This window comes from Artemia sp. Qi Xiang Cuo, chromosome 6, assembly GCF_049724085.1.
Source record: "Artemia sp. Qi Xiang Cuo chromosome 6, ASM4972408v1, whole genome shotgun sequence".
NCBI classification, from domain to species: domain Eukaryota; kingdom Metazoa; phylum Arthropoda; class Branchiopoda; order Anostraca; family Artemiidae; genus Artemia; species Artemia sp. Qi Xiang Cuo.
The window spans coordinates 11,477,846-11,493,610 of NC_142799.1; the positions used below are offsets into that span (position 1 = coordinate 11,477,846).

At 34.4% G+C, this 15,765-nt stretch overlaps 1 protein-coding gene across 1 annotated transcript in view; it reads left to right on the plus strand.

Annotated features, from left to right (window-relative positions):
• The first annotated feature begins 3,238 nt into the window (after window positions 1–3,238).
• The window catches only part of LOC148950865 (uncharacterized), a 71,653-nt gene continuing 59,126 nt past the window's right edge, over window positions 3,239–15,765 (plus strand). The window contains exon 1 of the mRNA XM_089090484.1: window positions 3,239–3,405. The gene's annotated coding sequence lies outside the window, so the exon portion shown is untranslated. The remainder of the gene's footprint in view (window positions 3,406–15,765) is intronic.

Here is a 15,765-nt window from a genome sequence, read left to right on the forward strand (position 1 = left end):
ATTTTGAGAAAGTTTTTGCGAAGATACGTGTCCCATGGTAATATACACTGGACCGCTGATGGCAGATTAAATTGGAGTTGTTTTTACGCACCGAGAATGTTATTTATAACTTCATTTCTATAATGTGATCTGATGTCAAATACAAATAATATCGTTACTTTCCCTCCCAAAGCCAGCAAAACTGCCAAAAACATAGCTGTCAAATGAACTGTTTTACAATGCTAAGAGGCACTGGGGAAAGTAACTTTTATCCCGTCCTGTAAATTAATTTTATCCAACTAGTAAAAAAAAAAATTGCAGAGGGTAACATGTCAAATAGGGTTAATATTCAAGCCATCCCCACAAACAATATTGTTATCTTTCCTCCCAAAGCCAATAATATTGACACTAAAAATTCAAGTGTCAAATGCATTTTTTTATGATATGTGAAAATGGGGAAAGCGAATTTTATCTCGCCCTATAAATTAATTGTATGCATCGAGCTTAAAATGTATAGCTTCTCAATTGATCTTTTTTACAGTTCACAAGCTATGCTTAAGTAATTAGTATTGAACCCTTTTTTAAGGGTTTTTTAAGGGTCCTGATTTAGAGTCAAGATCTATTGGTGAGGGAGAAAAAAGGAAGGGTTAGTTGAAAAGTAGGAAGAGAAAACAAATTTGAAACGTAAGAAACCTACATATTTTTTGATTTTATAGCCAGGGTCAATGATTTTCGTTCAGGGTTGGGATACATTTTTGGAGGAGAGGTGGGGTCCAAATGACTTGGAAAACAACATCAAAAATTTGTTTGTATACAGTTTTGATACGTTTTACAAGTCATAAACAAATTTCTGAGTGATTCAAACCCCCTCCCCCTTGGATACGGCCTTGTTTATGGCCTCGCCAATCCTGCATGGAGTTATCCGTTGAATGCAGTTCTTAATGTATGTTATTCAGTGTAAGAGGGGTAGTAATGCCTTATTACTTACGTATGCACGAGAGCAGACCTAGGACTTTAACCAACAAACAGAGGGACTACTGAATTTTACAAGCACCCTCAATGACTCTCGTATTAACGTGTGTGTGTTTTAAATCTAGCAAAACTATAGAGATGTTTCCAATTATAAAGCAGTTAAATTACTGTGAGATAATGCCAAGCGAAATAAAATGACAAACATCAAGAACAAAAAAAAATCAAAACGAATCAAAACAGTAATCAAATAGGAAATGGAATTTTCACCCAGTAATTATTTTGTTTATGAGGTTAGGTTATGAACTAATCGCTTCCAATGTTTTGAGGTACCAGGAGTTTCATTAAGTTGTAAGATCTTTCTTCGTACCATATTCAATGGCCTTGTTGATTCCGATTTTCTTTTATATTACATCGTAACATCAGAAATACAAATGTTAGTGACACTTTTGAAATTTCAGGTCATGGAAAAGATCAGCTTTAATAAAATTAAAATTTCATTAACCATTGAACATCAACGACTTACATTCAGTTACCTTTTATAGCTTCCTCGGAAAGGTGACTTTATTTATTGATATCAGAAAAAAATATCGGTTATCGGCCGATATGTATATATTCTTTTTTTTGCACTTGTCCAGAAGAAGGCACCAGATTTCCTCAGGTAATTTTTGCTTGTCCATTCTTGGAGGAGGGGGAGCCACCAGTTAAGTATGTCCATGGTGGAGAGAGCAGTACATGTGAGTCAAATGAAATCAAAGTATATTTGCTGTCAATACACACCCGGTGCAGCAGTGTTCTAAATGTATGGTGACTTCAAGAACGTGTATTCTCTACCAAAACAACTGAAAAGAATACAATAAACTTTACATTTTTGTTTAATGAATGATCACTTGCGTGGGTGAAAGATTTAATCAATTAAAACCATGATATCCAGTCTGGGGTGCAGTCAAGGGAGAGAGGGGTGTTTTAAAGTGGGGAGGGAGGATTTCCAAGGTGTCGACGCCGCGTGTCAATACCTTAAAAAATTTACCCTGTAAGTTTATCTTCTGTGCCCGCATTTATCGGCATATTTGACGGTTTTGTTGACACATTATTTAAATTCCTCCTCCAAATTTAAGACTCTAACTCCGACTTTGTATCCAGTGTGCCTAGCATCGATTCCTTAGTAAGAGACCATATAATATGGATGTAAAGTAAAGTTTTCACATTAATGTGTGAATGACTAAAACTCAAAGTCCAGTTAATGAAATTTGGGTTTTGAATAATCAATTTCAGTAAATATCTTACGCTTCTTTCAATCAGACTTTCATGTATCTGTGTTTATATAACTAAACCAGCCTCTTTAATTAATTCTACAAATATTTGCCATTTCGTTTGGGTGCTCAGAAGCTGCTGGTCAGACAAGGTAAAGAAAATCAAATAATTTTTGTAAATGGCCTATTTTTTAGAATCCAAAGTGAATTATTGAGGCTGCTCTTTCGTGTGTAATAGACCAGTGAGAAACAAGTGTGAATGAATACGGGAAGAGAAGGGGGGAGAGGGGGTAAACTTTAGGTAAGCTTTTATTCCTGAGTGGAATTTATCGATAAATTATTTCGGTATCGCATTTATACGCTACTGATATATCGGCATCGCTTTTGGACCCTAGAAATCCATATCGGTCGGGCCCTAATATATATATATATATATATATATATATATATATATATATATATATATATATATATATATATATATATATATATATATATATATATATATATATATATATATATATATATATATATATATATATATATATATATATATATATAGGCCTATGTGTGTGTGTGCGTGTATAAAGGTCCGTCAAGTCAAAAGGTCCTTAGCTCGCTTTAACTTCATCATAACTTCAGGTAATTCACACCATCTCGCGAGTTTACAGCTCCTCATTACCAGTTGATGTTTCTAATTGAGAAAAGAGCTAGTAATAATATAATGACAGTCAATATATTTCTCATTCAAAAGCTAAGAGAAGAAACATCTGCGTGCCTAAGCACCATTTTGAAACACGAACCCCAAGCTCGCGCCAATCTTTGCATTCATCATAGCTCGTTTGTACACCCTATTAATTCCAACTTCAATTTGTTAAAGAGATATTGGGACTGATGCAAATGTATATAATAATGAAGGTTCATCTCCAGTCCGTCCCTGTGAAACAGTCCTTTCGACCAATCCAGTGAAAGCGCCGCCCAACATCCACAAAATCCAGTGGCAGTTTTTAATTCATGGATCTTGCTGGAACTCAATCTCAAATCTGGGAAGTGAATGTGTGATATGTTCAGAGTGACATTACCGATATCCTTCTTCAAGTTATATTAGTGGCTTAGTTATTTGAATAATTGTGGTGATTAAGTAAATTGAGTTTATTAAATACTTTTATTACTAAGGATCTATTTTTATCTGGAATTAAAAGAGGTTGGTGACCAGTTATTTGTTTTTACTTTCGCTTATATTTATTGTTGTTAAATGAGCAATAGTCACTTGATTCTGATACGGCTATTCTAAACACGGTATGTTACAAAAGATAGAATTTACAAAACATCATAAAATGGAGAAATAGATTTCTTTTTTTAATGCTATTACTAATCAGTTATCTCTACATTGAAGGTTTTTATATGCATCCAAGATATGACAAAAAAAAACTACACAGAAAGCTCCAGTATACAAATATTTTGCATTCAAGGAGCTTTCCAAAGCAACAGCCCTTTCACCGTTACCCTTTCACCGTTACTGAGAAGGGGTCGTCCAATTTTAGTTTTGTGTTTTTATTTTAAGGTTAGGTTTTTTATATTTTATTAGTTTTATTCTGTACTGAGGACGGTCAAGCGGTGGTCTTGACCGAAATATTTGCATAATTTTTCAATTTTTTCTCTGGCTGTTAATTGTCCTCGTTTTCTTCGCGATTTTATGTTTTATCATGATTAGCCAGTGTGGTCTTAGAAATTATTTAAAGCAACAGCACAAGAAGAATTTTTGAACAACTACAACTACAACAGCTGCAACCACCAGCGGAGTCAATTAGACGGAGGGGACATTAGGCGGCTGGTACTTATGTATTTTAGCGACCCCACTCAAGTTCTTCTTCTCAGTAGAACCAGTTTGTATGTCGGAAACCGTTATAATTAGTTCAGTCTTAATGAGAAAAACTATGCTCTAGGCTTATTTTTATTAAATATTTAATATATAGAGGTGGTTAGGTTAGGTTTCGTATTTAATATAATACGTTCTGGGTGGCCTGCTTTCCATAATTCCTTTTTGTAGTTTCCATAATTTTGTTAATAAAGTATTATATTTTCATTATATTTTGGTATCTCTCATTAGGATTAACCTAGCTTCACTTCTTGAGTGGGGTCGCTATAATACATAAGTATCAGGCGGCTTTCCTCCCGGATTTTGAAAAATACTTTTCTTCAGTATTTTAATTGGAATTCGTTTTTTGGCACTTCTACTGAAAAATTGAAAAAAAGCAACAAATTACCATCTCCCCCCTAGATTTAAAAAAAAAGAAATACAATTTACCTTTTTTTTTAATTTTCGTGTATTGACACTACTGGCAGTTATATTTTTAAAGGCAAAAAAAGACAGAAAACAATCCCATAAAAATGAAAGTGCTATAGCTAAGAAAAGAAGAGTTTGCTTTCCAATTAATGTTTTATTGGGAATTGTTCTTATATTGAAAATAAGAGGTTAGTAACTTGTTTTTATTTCTTAGTAGCTTGTTGTCCATTATCAATTGCCAAATAATTGCCATTCTTCCGGGGTTAAAAATAATATACTGTCACAGCACAGGTACGTTTGCCTAATCTAGGAAAAGAAATCAACCTATTTTCTTATGAGAACTAAAGAATATAGACTTATTCATATTTATTTAAAAATATACAAATAATAACTATACGATTTTTCTGGGAACAAATAGATAACTAAACTTTAGAAACTGATTCATTGATAAATCTGAACAAGAAATAAATCATCATCAGAGCCGTATCCAGGATTTCTTACGGGGGGATTTTTTAGGGGTGGGGGGCAAAATGTACAAAAAATAAAAACGCATCAAAAGTTTGCATTTGTGTTACGCTTTCACGGTCCGGACAGTCACTTTGGAGGGGGGTTCAAATCCCCTAACCCCCTCTTCCCCTGGATAAGGCCATGATAATCATATTCCCCCACAAGGCTCTATAATTAGGAATGCAGAGAAAAAAGAGAAAAAATAAAGAAGCAAAAGTACAGGCAGAATGACAAAGAGCCGCCCACCACAGATTTTTGCCGAAATCCAAGCCAGAGCAAAGTGCTATGCCCAATTAATAATACAAACATACATTTTCAGCTTGGTCCAGAGATATCCACCGCACAGGGGCAAATAACATTTTTATGAATAACAAATAATTATTTACAAAGAAATAAATAAAATTATCGGCAAACCAGTTTTTTTTAAGTTTTTGAAAGCATCTAATGAGCGAGACTTTCCAGCTGACTCGGGCAAAGTATTCCAGGCAGCAGGCAGTTTGGAACAGGCCTTAATATTTTTAATTCACTTTCTTCGTAATTTTCGGGAATGATCAGACTGTGCAGCTCATGACAAAAAAAAAAATACTTGGATCCATTCTTCCAAGATATATCCGAGTTTCGGAGTTTTGCATAAAAAGTAAATTTATAGACATGCATTTTAGTAAAAAAAAGTTTACATTTGGATTTACCTTATAGATTTTATTTAGTAAAATAGCTCAAATTTGGATTTTTTTTTTTTTTTTATCGAAACTTGTATAGAATTTATTAAGAGCGACAAATTCCTGTCTTTTGAAGCTCTTGCTCTTCACCGTTCTCCTTTTAGTAATGTTTCTAGCACTTTCTAGTTTAAATTTGTACTTTTGTAGTGAAAAAGGACTACGAAAGTAAATCCTTTAGACACTCACATGAAACTTTATTCCGTTGTCTACACCTCAAAATTTGACGTAGGCTACAGTTATTGGATGTTCAAAAAAAACTTACGGGAAAACTTGACAAAACTTATGGAAGTGTGATAAAACGTCGTTAGCTAAAAACTACAAAAAATTGAAAATAAAATATGACCAGGGCCATATCCAAGGAGGAGGTTACCTCGTTTGACCCCCCCCCCCCAAAAAAAAAGAAAATGTTTGACTCGTACAAAAACAACAAATAAATGAAAACAAACTTTATTTCGTTGAATATTCTTTCTAGTTCTCTCACCCCCCCCCCCGAAAAAAAAAATAAAGGGTAGCCTACAGCCCTGGGTCTGACTTTTACATAGATAGGTTCTTCAAGAATTTGGGCACCTTTTTACCTTATTTTCGAAAAAAGGGGAAACACTCCCTAGAAGCCAAAGAATCAATGTGAAAATCATACCACCAGATACAGCGTATCAGAGAACCTGTATACAGACGAAGTATACAGAGAAGTATATAGAGAAGTATACAGACGTTTTCAGGCGGGATTTCTTCTGAGGGGATCGAGGAGTGGGGGGTTACATGGGAGGATCTTTTCATGGAGGAATTTGTGATGGGGGAAGGGAATTTTTCATGAAGGGGGCTCCGAATTTCCCAGCATTATTTAAAAAATGAGTAGAAACTAAATAAAAAAGCCAGTTTTTTCAACTGAAAGTAAGGAGCAACATTAAAACTTAAAACAAACAGAAACTATTATGTATATGAGGGAGTTCTCGCCCTCGTCAATTTCTTGTTCTTTACGCTGAAGTTTTTTTTAGTACTTTCAAAGAGATATTTATTCTAATTAAACGGCCTTTGTGATTAAAGGGTCATTCTTAAAGAATTGGAACAAAATTCGAACTTTAGCGTAAGGAGCGAGGCATTGACGAGGTGAAGAATTCTTTCATATACGAAATAATTTCTGTAGTTTTCAGTTTTAATGTTGCTCCTTGCTTTCAGTTGAAAAAACTTGTTTTTTTATTTATTGAATTACCGATCGAATTAAGTCAAACTTGTAGGCATATATTTTTATAAGCTATAAAACTGGACACATTTATAGGAAAAAATTGTTTTATTTGGCAAGAAAAATATCATGTTTAGTAAATATTTAAGATTTTGTGTTTTGAAAATTTCTAGTCTTCTAAGGAGATCAAGGGACTGGGTGCTCATCACCTTTGTTGACACGCCTTTTCCCATAATGTTGTAGGCCTATTAATTCTTATGAATTTCAGCTGCAGTGTAATAATAGTTATGATTCTTTTTAGTTCCAGAAGTTAGATTTTTCACCTAATAAAGCCAAAATGCACTGCCAAAAAAAGGAAGATTAAGGGGGGGGGGATTTTCAAGCAAAACGAAAGACTGGTATAATTTTGACTTTTTTTTAGCTGACTGTGCAAATTTTGGTTCTAACTTTTCCTCATCTTCCCCGACTCAGAAGAATAAAATGCCATAAAAAATGAGATTTAAAATCTTTCACAAGCATGATTTTGAATTGAAAATTTTTGATTTAAAGTCCGTGACTCACTAAAATAAGTTAAACTCAAATTTGTCAGAAGCTTGATATTTAAATTCAAAATCCCTGGCTCAGAAGAATAAAATTTCATAAATGAATTAAACTCAGAATCTTTCAAAAGGCTGATTTTTAATACCCTGAGTATAGTCCATTGAATGACGACTTCGATCACTATATCACCTTCATCACTACATGATGGCTTCAATTTATGAAGACCTCTCTAAAGTTATCTTTATGCAAAATAGTATTTCTATTCCATGAAGTAATCAGAGGGATAATTGTGTTAGGCCTTGGAAATTAGGTCACAGACGTAAACTAGTGAAATTAAATCACACTTTTTCCGTGCGGAATTGTAAGAAAAAATTTCTTTGCTTCTCTGTAGTAATTGTATCTCAAACCCCAAAAATCTACTGAATTCTTGATGAGACAGGGGATTCCTTTAAACTGAATTTCAGTTTCTTCTTCCCAAAATTCTGGCTTCCATAACTTCCCAATAAGTATGATTCAGTTACAAGAAATTAAGAAAAAACCAGGAATTTAGTTTTTATTGAAAAATACCTCTATATGCAGTTATACAGTTCTTGGTTCCAGCGGGCATCGAATTTAAAAAAGAAGAAACATGGGTGAAAAATCTGTAAAAAATATGCTAGAGACACGGGGATTAACTAGCTTAAGAAGATGTAGCTTTTTTTGAAGCTTTAGTTGTCTTTGGAAATCACCAGTCTGTTTACATTCAAATTCTTACAGACCATGAGCGTGGCCAAATTTAACTAACTGGTTTTGTAGATTTATTTTCACGGTTGAACGTGGCAACACTGTCAAAAATGTTGTGTTGCTCTACAAAACTTAATAGTTTTGAAACAGCCAAATGAAAATATCATAGGATATAGTTGTTTTCAGGTATGAATATAGCTAAGAGGGATATGAAGGGGGATGGATCCAGGAGGCAAAAAGGTTTTTATTTTGTTGTCCTTGCTACTTTGAGTATCCCTTATCTGCATAGAATCAAGAGTTTACTAACGACAGTTGCGATATTTCTGTTCTCATAATATTTTAGTTGACAGGAATATATGCAAGAACATTCAAACGATACTTGTCAATATAATTGAAAAAAAGAAATTAATAGAAGAAATATTCCTCAAAATAGTAATTAAATTCCGAAATGGCAAGCCTATATTAATGTGAAATGTTCCGGATCCCTCTATGTTTAAAAAGGTGTTTTTTCTATTTCTAGTTAAGCATCATTTTAATTGAAAATTATCACAAATTTTCCTACTTTAGGCTACATGCGTTTTCAGTCTTTCAACGGGAAATCTAGCCTCTTGTTCTTCCCTTTAAGTGCCACCGGTTTATATCATGAACACGGTTTACATTACACGAGTATATACGCATAGCGCTCCATTATATTCTTCTGCAATCCGACAGACAAAAAAAATTCAGAATCCTTTGACAAATATTCAAATAGAAATTAATTACTTATGCAAAAATATTTTCGAGTATTAACTATATATCCTTGGCTCTAAAACCCTTCAACTAATTTTAAAAGGTATTTAATAACTTAGATTCCCTAAACGAATTGAAGTTCCGTTCAGGCACAAATCAAGACTTCAGAAGAAAAGAAAAACTTCTGATTTCTTCAGAAGTAGAAATAAGATCTTAGCAGTTTCTGTGTCTAATCAAAGCACTTAAATAACCCTACCTCCAACCAGGGGTGTCGTTTGGGAGGGGCAAGGGAGGGCAGTTGCACTTCCCAATAATGTGGAGAAAAAATTATTATGTAGCCCATGCTCCTTGAATATCCGAAAGTAGACCCCTTTTGCCCCCCCCCCCCCCAAAATAAAATGTTTTAGATTCACCCCTGCCTCTACTCAATGCAAAAATTTATTTTTGAAGTAAAATAAGCCACCACCAGCCAGTGGCATAACTTCGGGGAAGGGAATGACAAATATCCATTGGCGCACCTTCCGAAGGGTTGCCAAACTGTGTCTTTTGTTTAGTTGTGATGTGGTAGTGAAAGTGGTGTGAAAATCTACATCGGCCCTGGCATTGAAAATTCCAGCTACACCTCTCACACCAACTGATAAACTCGAACGTTTTATGGACTTCTAAAGCCGGAGAGTATAAAGAAAAAGTGAAATCAACCAACTGGGCATATCCAAAATAATGAAAATATAAACATATATACTGGCAAATATACCCAAACCAAAATTATTTTTATAATTGTTTATTACATTTCTTCAATAACATCGCAAATTTAAACATAAAAAAGCAAACTAAAGTTTTTTTTATAAATATTCTGGAAATCGCAAAAATATCTCAATTTGGGAAATAAAAATATTAAAAAAAATACACCCACTTGATTCTTATACAAAAATCTCTCAATAAAACAAAATTACGGCAAGAAACGGCTGCGCCACAAAGCAACGATTTGTATTCCGTGCGACTAAAAAACTGTGCGTTTCAAAGGCTTAAAATTGTACACATGAGACCACACATGTGATTGGCTTACGAAAATGAGTCAAGGACCCAAACCAGTGAAATTAAATCATACTTTTTACTATAGAATAATAGGGATGTAATCCCTCTGCTTCTCAGTGGTTTGAATTTTAGAAGAATCAGATTTTTTTATGCTGACAAGCATGTCAGCTATTCATTCGTATGCTCTCATTATAAAAAAAATAATCGAAATCAGATCTGGAAGATCCTTCTCATGTCTATAATAGAGAGCTTTGGTAAAACAGAAACATCTGAAGCACAGCGGCTGCAATATTTCAAATATACTATGTGACAATTTTTTAATTTTTTCTGATGGTCGACTCCATTCAACTAAAGACCGAGACACAATGTGATTTTACTAAGACTGATATTCATCCCGTTCCGAATTCCTATACTAACTTATGCCATTGGTCAGATTTTACCATTTGCAAAGGATAATTTAAACACTGAAATGAATAAAAAACAACAAAGAGAAAAATCTAAAAAAACAAAAACAAACAAGACTATGGCCAGTGGAGAGAAAAGAAAAGACAAATGCAAAACAACGCGGATATTTCGCCAGTATCCAAACAAGGCGTCTTCAGCACGAAAGAAACACAAGAATAACAGGATAAAAAAAACAAGATAAAACTAAAAACCAATAAAACCACAAAAAAAAAAAAAAAAAAAATGTACAATTGGCGCAAACTGATCCACGTAGGGAAAAGATGCTATTATAGAGTTACTTCAGTGAGGACACTAGAGTAACTTTATGTTTTTTTTTAGATTTTTCTCTTTGTTGTTTTTTGTCATGGCTGGCCAGTTCGGCTTAAGATCTTTCACTGAAATGAATTTTCAACGTACTTATCCCTTTTTGTCTTTATTGCAGGATGTCTCTGTTACCCTTATCACACAAATGTTCTAAATCTTTAAGGAGCTCCAGTAGCCCCTTCCGATAGTATACTTCCTTTTTATTCCACTTTTCAATTATTATGAATTTTGGGTTTGTATTTTTTTATATTTATAGATAAGGTTCAGGTATTAGCCAGGCTGAAAACTACATAATCTATTTGAAAACTCCATGGTTATCTCGCCCTTAACTAAGTTCAAATCGACTGAGTTTCAGTTTGGGTTTCAGTTGAGTTTCAACTGAGATTCAGTTTCAGATCTAACTCTGGGCGCTAGCTAAATCTGTCTTGTGAACGGGGTGGGTTTCAACTTATTCGAGATATTTGCGCTAGCTAAATTTTAATATTATTAAAATATCATCGCAAATGGGCCTTGAGCAAGATCTCTTACTTGGTTGGTAGCTACCGCAGATACCCGGATCTCAAGGGCGGATCCAGGATTTTTTTTCGGGGGGGGGGGGTTACTAATTTTTGACTTTTTCGGGTGGGGGGTGGTTACTAATTTTTGACTCAGTTTTCGACTAATTATACTGATTTTTACCTAGGTTTTACTAATTTTCGACTTATTTTCGACTCGGTCGAAAATTGGGGGGGGGGGGCAAACCGGGTAACCCCCCCCCTGGATACGGTCTTGCCGGATCTAATGGTTGGCTCGGTAAGTTTCTCCCAGCAGTACCAACTGGGAGTTGGTATTAGCCCCCTCGCTTAGGTATTGAACAATACTTTGTTTTGTATTTTCATTGAAAACTGCCCCTTTTTGGTGTTTTCATTGAGAAATAAAATTTATTCCTCCTATGTTTTGAAAAAAACATTTGGCCCCCCCTTCCCCCACAATTTTCTTGAATTTGTGCCACTGAACTTTCCTGTCTTATAAGACAGGAAAATACAGTGTCACCAATTCAAGAAAAATTACTATCAAAGAATCTATTTCCATGCTACCAATGCTTCCATAGGTAAAAGAAAAAAAAAATAGATATATATCGAATTTTCCAAAAAAAAGGAAACTTTTAGGTATAATGATCTCCAAATATATTTGGGTCTCATTATACCTAAAAGTTTCCTTTTTTTGGAAAATTCGATATATCTCTATTTTGTTTTCTTTTACCTGAGGAGGCACTGGTATATAGCATGGAAATAGATTCTTTGATGGTAATTTTTGGCGCGTCTTAAATGTCTTTGAAAAACCATTCTTTCAACAAACAAACCAGATCTTACTAAAAATCTGTTTTGTCTTATTTTTCTTCTTATTGATGCTGCGTAACATACAAGCCCGTATGTGGAGTGGGGGGGGGAGGATTCCCAGGTTTGAACCCCCTCATGAGCGTAGAAGAATATTATTTAGGGGGGGGGCGGTAAATTCTGGGATGGAGGGGGGGGTTATAAATGTGTCCCGAGGTCCTTTGAATATAGGTCTTTAGAAACTCGTCATTCTATATTTCACTAAAACATGGTCATTAGCATTTTCCATATTCTACTTTTCTGGCAATACTACCATAATCGGCGCAATAGCTCAGCCTAAGTAAAAGGCGATGTGGGCAAGTTTTTTTTTTTTTTTTTTTTTTTTTTTTTTTTTTTTTTTTTTTTTTTAGACCATGGCACTTCGTATAGTAGAAGTTATCGTAGAACTGAAGTTACCGGGTAGTCAAAATCTCTTACGCCCCCCCCCCCATGGATACGGCCTTGTCGCGAAGCCTCTGATATATTTTGTTGCTGAAAGGACTCCAAAGCCTTTCGTGCTGACTAGATTCAGGGTATAGATTGTAAATCTAAAATGGTAGAAAGGGTGCCTGTAAATATCTATTTATAAGGGAGGAAGGGGGCTGCAAAGATTTTCCGAACACTATTTTTATGAACGTAGCATGAACGTATACTATTTTTATGAACGTAGCATGAACGTATACTATTTTTATGAACGTAGCATGAACGTATACTATTTTTATGAACGTAGCATGAACGTATACTATTTTTATGAACGTAGCATGAACGTATACTATTTTTATGAACGTAGCATGAACGTATACTATTTTTATGAACGTAGCATGAACGTATACTATTTTTATGAACGTAGCATGAACGTATACTATTTTTATGAACGTAGCATGAACGTATACTATTTTTATGAACGTAGCATGAACGTATACTTTTTTTATGAACGTAGCATGAACGTATACTATTTTTATGAACGTAGCATGAACGTATACTATTTTTATGAACGTAGCATGAACGTATACTATTTTTATGAACGTAGCATGAACGTATACTATTTTTATGAACGTAGCAATTTATTTCGGTACGGCGGGAGGCAAACATTTGAAACACTTGAAAACTACATTTCATACTTCCCTCCATTATCACGCAACTTTGCATTTATTGTAAAATTTTGATTCTAGAGGGCGGGGACTGAGGAATAAAAAATATTATGTTTATATATTTTTGAATCGCTGCTATTGAAGATTAATAGACTATTTAAAAGCAAAAGTTGATTTGTTCACTTGCCAAATTGACGTCAATTCTTTTTAATGTTTTTTAACAACCTGAGACTGCAGTATAATTTTGTAGTTAAACGAACCGTTTCTTATTGCTGCTATTATAAAATGGGTGTTCCTTCTAGGTGTTGAAAGGCATGACCTATTATTAATGCAAAAAGTTCTTTAAGCTTATTGCTGGACGCTTGTCCATACTAGTTCCAAAAATTCATTGACCGCTGTAAGAAGAATCATTTTAGCCAAATAACTCGTTTAATTAAAAGTTAGAGTGAAATCGATCACGGAACTAATTAGTTTAAAAAATAAAACAAATACATCTGGATAAAACATAATTAAACGCAATCATGCCTGAAGTACTCAAATACCAAAACCAACAAACAGATCCTGATTGGTTGACCTGGAATTGTCTTGTTTTTGTGAATTGTGCCAATCAGTAGGAGAGTGCGTTATGCACGTTAATAAAAAGCCCACAAAATGTTATTCATAAACCAGTTTTTGATGACGGACTGTAAGTAAAGAGTGACGTGTGTGATACTTACTAAAGCTCTAATAAGTGAGACTTTGGAAACTTCAAATGAATAAATATTTAGAATTCATTAAGTTTAAAGCTACCCATCAAATGATATTAGCAGAAAAAAAGTTTGTATAATTTCAGAAAAGTGCAAAAAGATTCTCAAAAAGGGATTCTATATTAATGAAAATTACACTACCAATTTCTAGTAGTCCAAGAACTCCTTATTATAAATTTTCAGATCCTACTAGACAGATAAGGTCAGAATGTGTTGAACCAGTGACCGTAGAATTCTCCGGGACGAGAGCCAAAAGTTAAGAAGAAGACCCAAGATTTAGGAATGACTCATTCCATAAAGACGACACTAGAATTTACAAATAAATCTCCAAAGAAAAAAAGACAATATGAAACTTGGATTTGCGGTTGTTTTGGTCAAGATTATTGGTACTCCTATGTTAAACGGTCTCTTTTATATAGTGCTAGTTTGGTTAATGCTAATGAAATAAAATAAAATAGGATGAATATATAATGGTTTAGAAACAAATTTGGGCTATATATTTGCACATTAGGGGGGTGGGGGGTAAAGCATAGCATATATTATTACGTAACCTAACCTAACCGAACCTGGGTACCTTTGCCCCCCCCCCCTAAACCCCAAAAAACAACAGTTTAAATATCGCATACGCAATGAAAACCACGCAATGTATTGCTTTACTTTATAGCGGTGTCTTGAATTATCCCGTCAAAACGAGTTTTTTCGTGACTGGTTTCCATTGCAGTATATAAAAGAGTCCGTTTAACATAGGAGTACCAGATCATTTTAGGCTTTTCAAAAGACACTTTAGGAAATCAACCCGCATTCATGCAAATGATCGGTTTAAAACGAAACAGTTTATCAATGAATGGCATTGGCAAGGTGAAAACACCTTGTAATACTTTGTTGAAGTTTTTGTCTGAGACAGAAATTTTATTCCAAGTAATTTTAGAATCTAAAATAATTTCTTAGACCACACTGCTTTTCCATTTACAAGAGAGTTTAGGAGAGGAAAGGGGTTTAATTTAAATAAAGCAGTGACAAACGTACTAGAAACGTGCTAAAAACAAAAGCAACAACACGACATTAATTGAACAACAAAACAAGAGAAAAAAAAATAAAAGAAACACACAAATAAAACTCTATATAAAACATAAAAACTAAACTAAAACATCTGAACAAAACTTCCAAAGTACGGCAAAACTGTAATCACAGAAAAGACACCCAAATCACTAGATAATGTTACTCTGTAAGATCGGATTGGCAAAGGGGATCTATAAAAATAAAAATACTATTTTATTTCAAAAGGCCAGTTCACCGCTACTACTACTAATAACTCGCCGTAGCACCAAGCCGCCTGAGGCCAACACACCTAAACACGCTCCTCCTCCATCCTAATCTATCCAAAGCCTCCCTTTTTACACCCTCCCAAGAATTTCCCATTTCTTTTAAATGTTTCTTTATGACGTCCACTCACCCCAGACAAGGACGACCTGCTTTCCGTTTAGCCCAAGAAGGTTGGCCGAAAAGAAAATCTTTGGCAATATGTCATCCTTCATCCGCACAAAGTGCCCTAGCACCCTCAACCTTTCTTTCATTAGAACCCTACAAAGCGGTATTGAACCATATTTTAGTACAACCAACTGTTTAAAATACAATCAGTCATCCAGGTACCCAGAGCAATCCGCAAGCAATTTCTCTGGAAAACATCTAGCAAATGTTCATCCACTTTTCTGAGCGCCCATGCTTCATAGCCATATTTGACCACTGTATCCACTGACTTCTAATATTCTAATCTTGGTTTGCAGATTTATCTTCCTATTCTTCCATACTTTTTTAACTATGAAAAAACACACCGAGCCTTGGCTATACTACTTTTAACATCTTCACTACTCCCACAATCTTTAC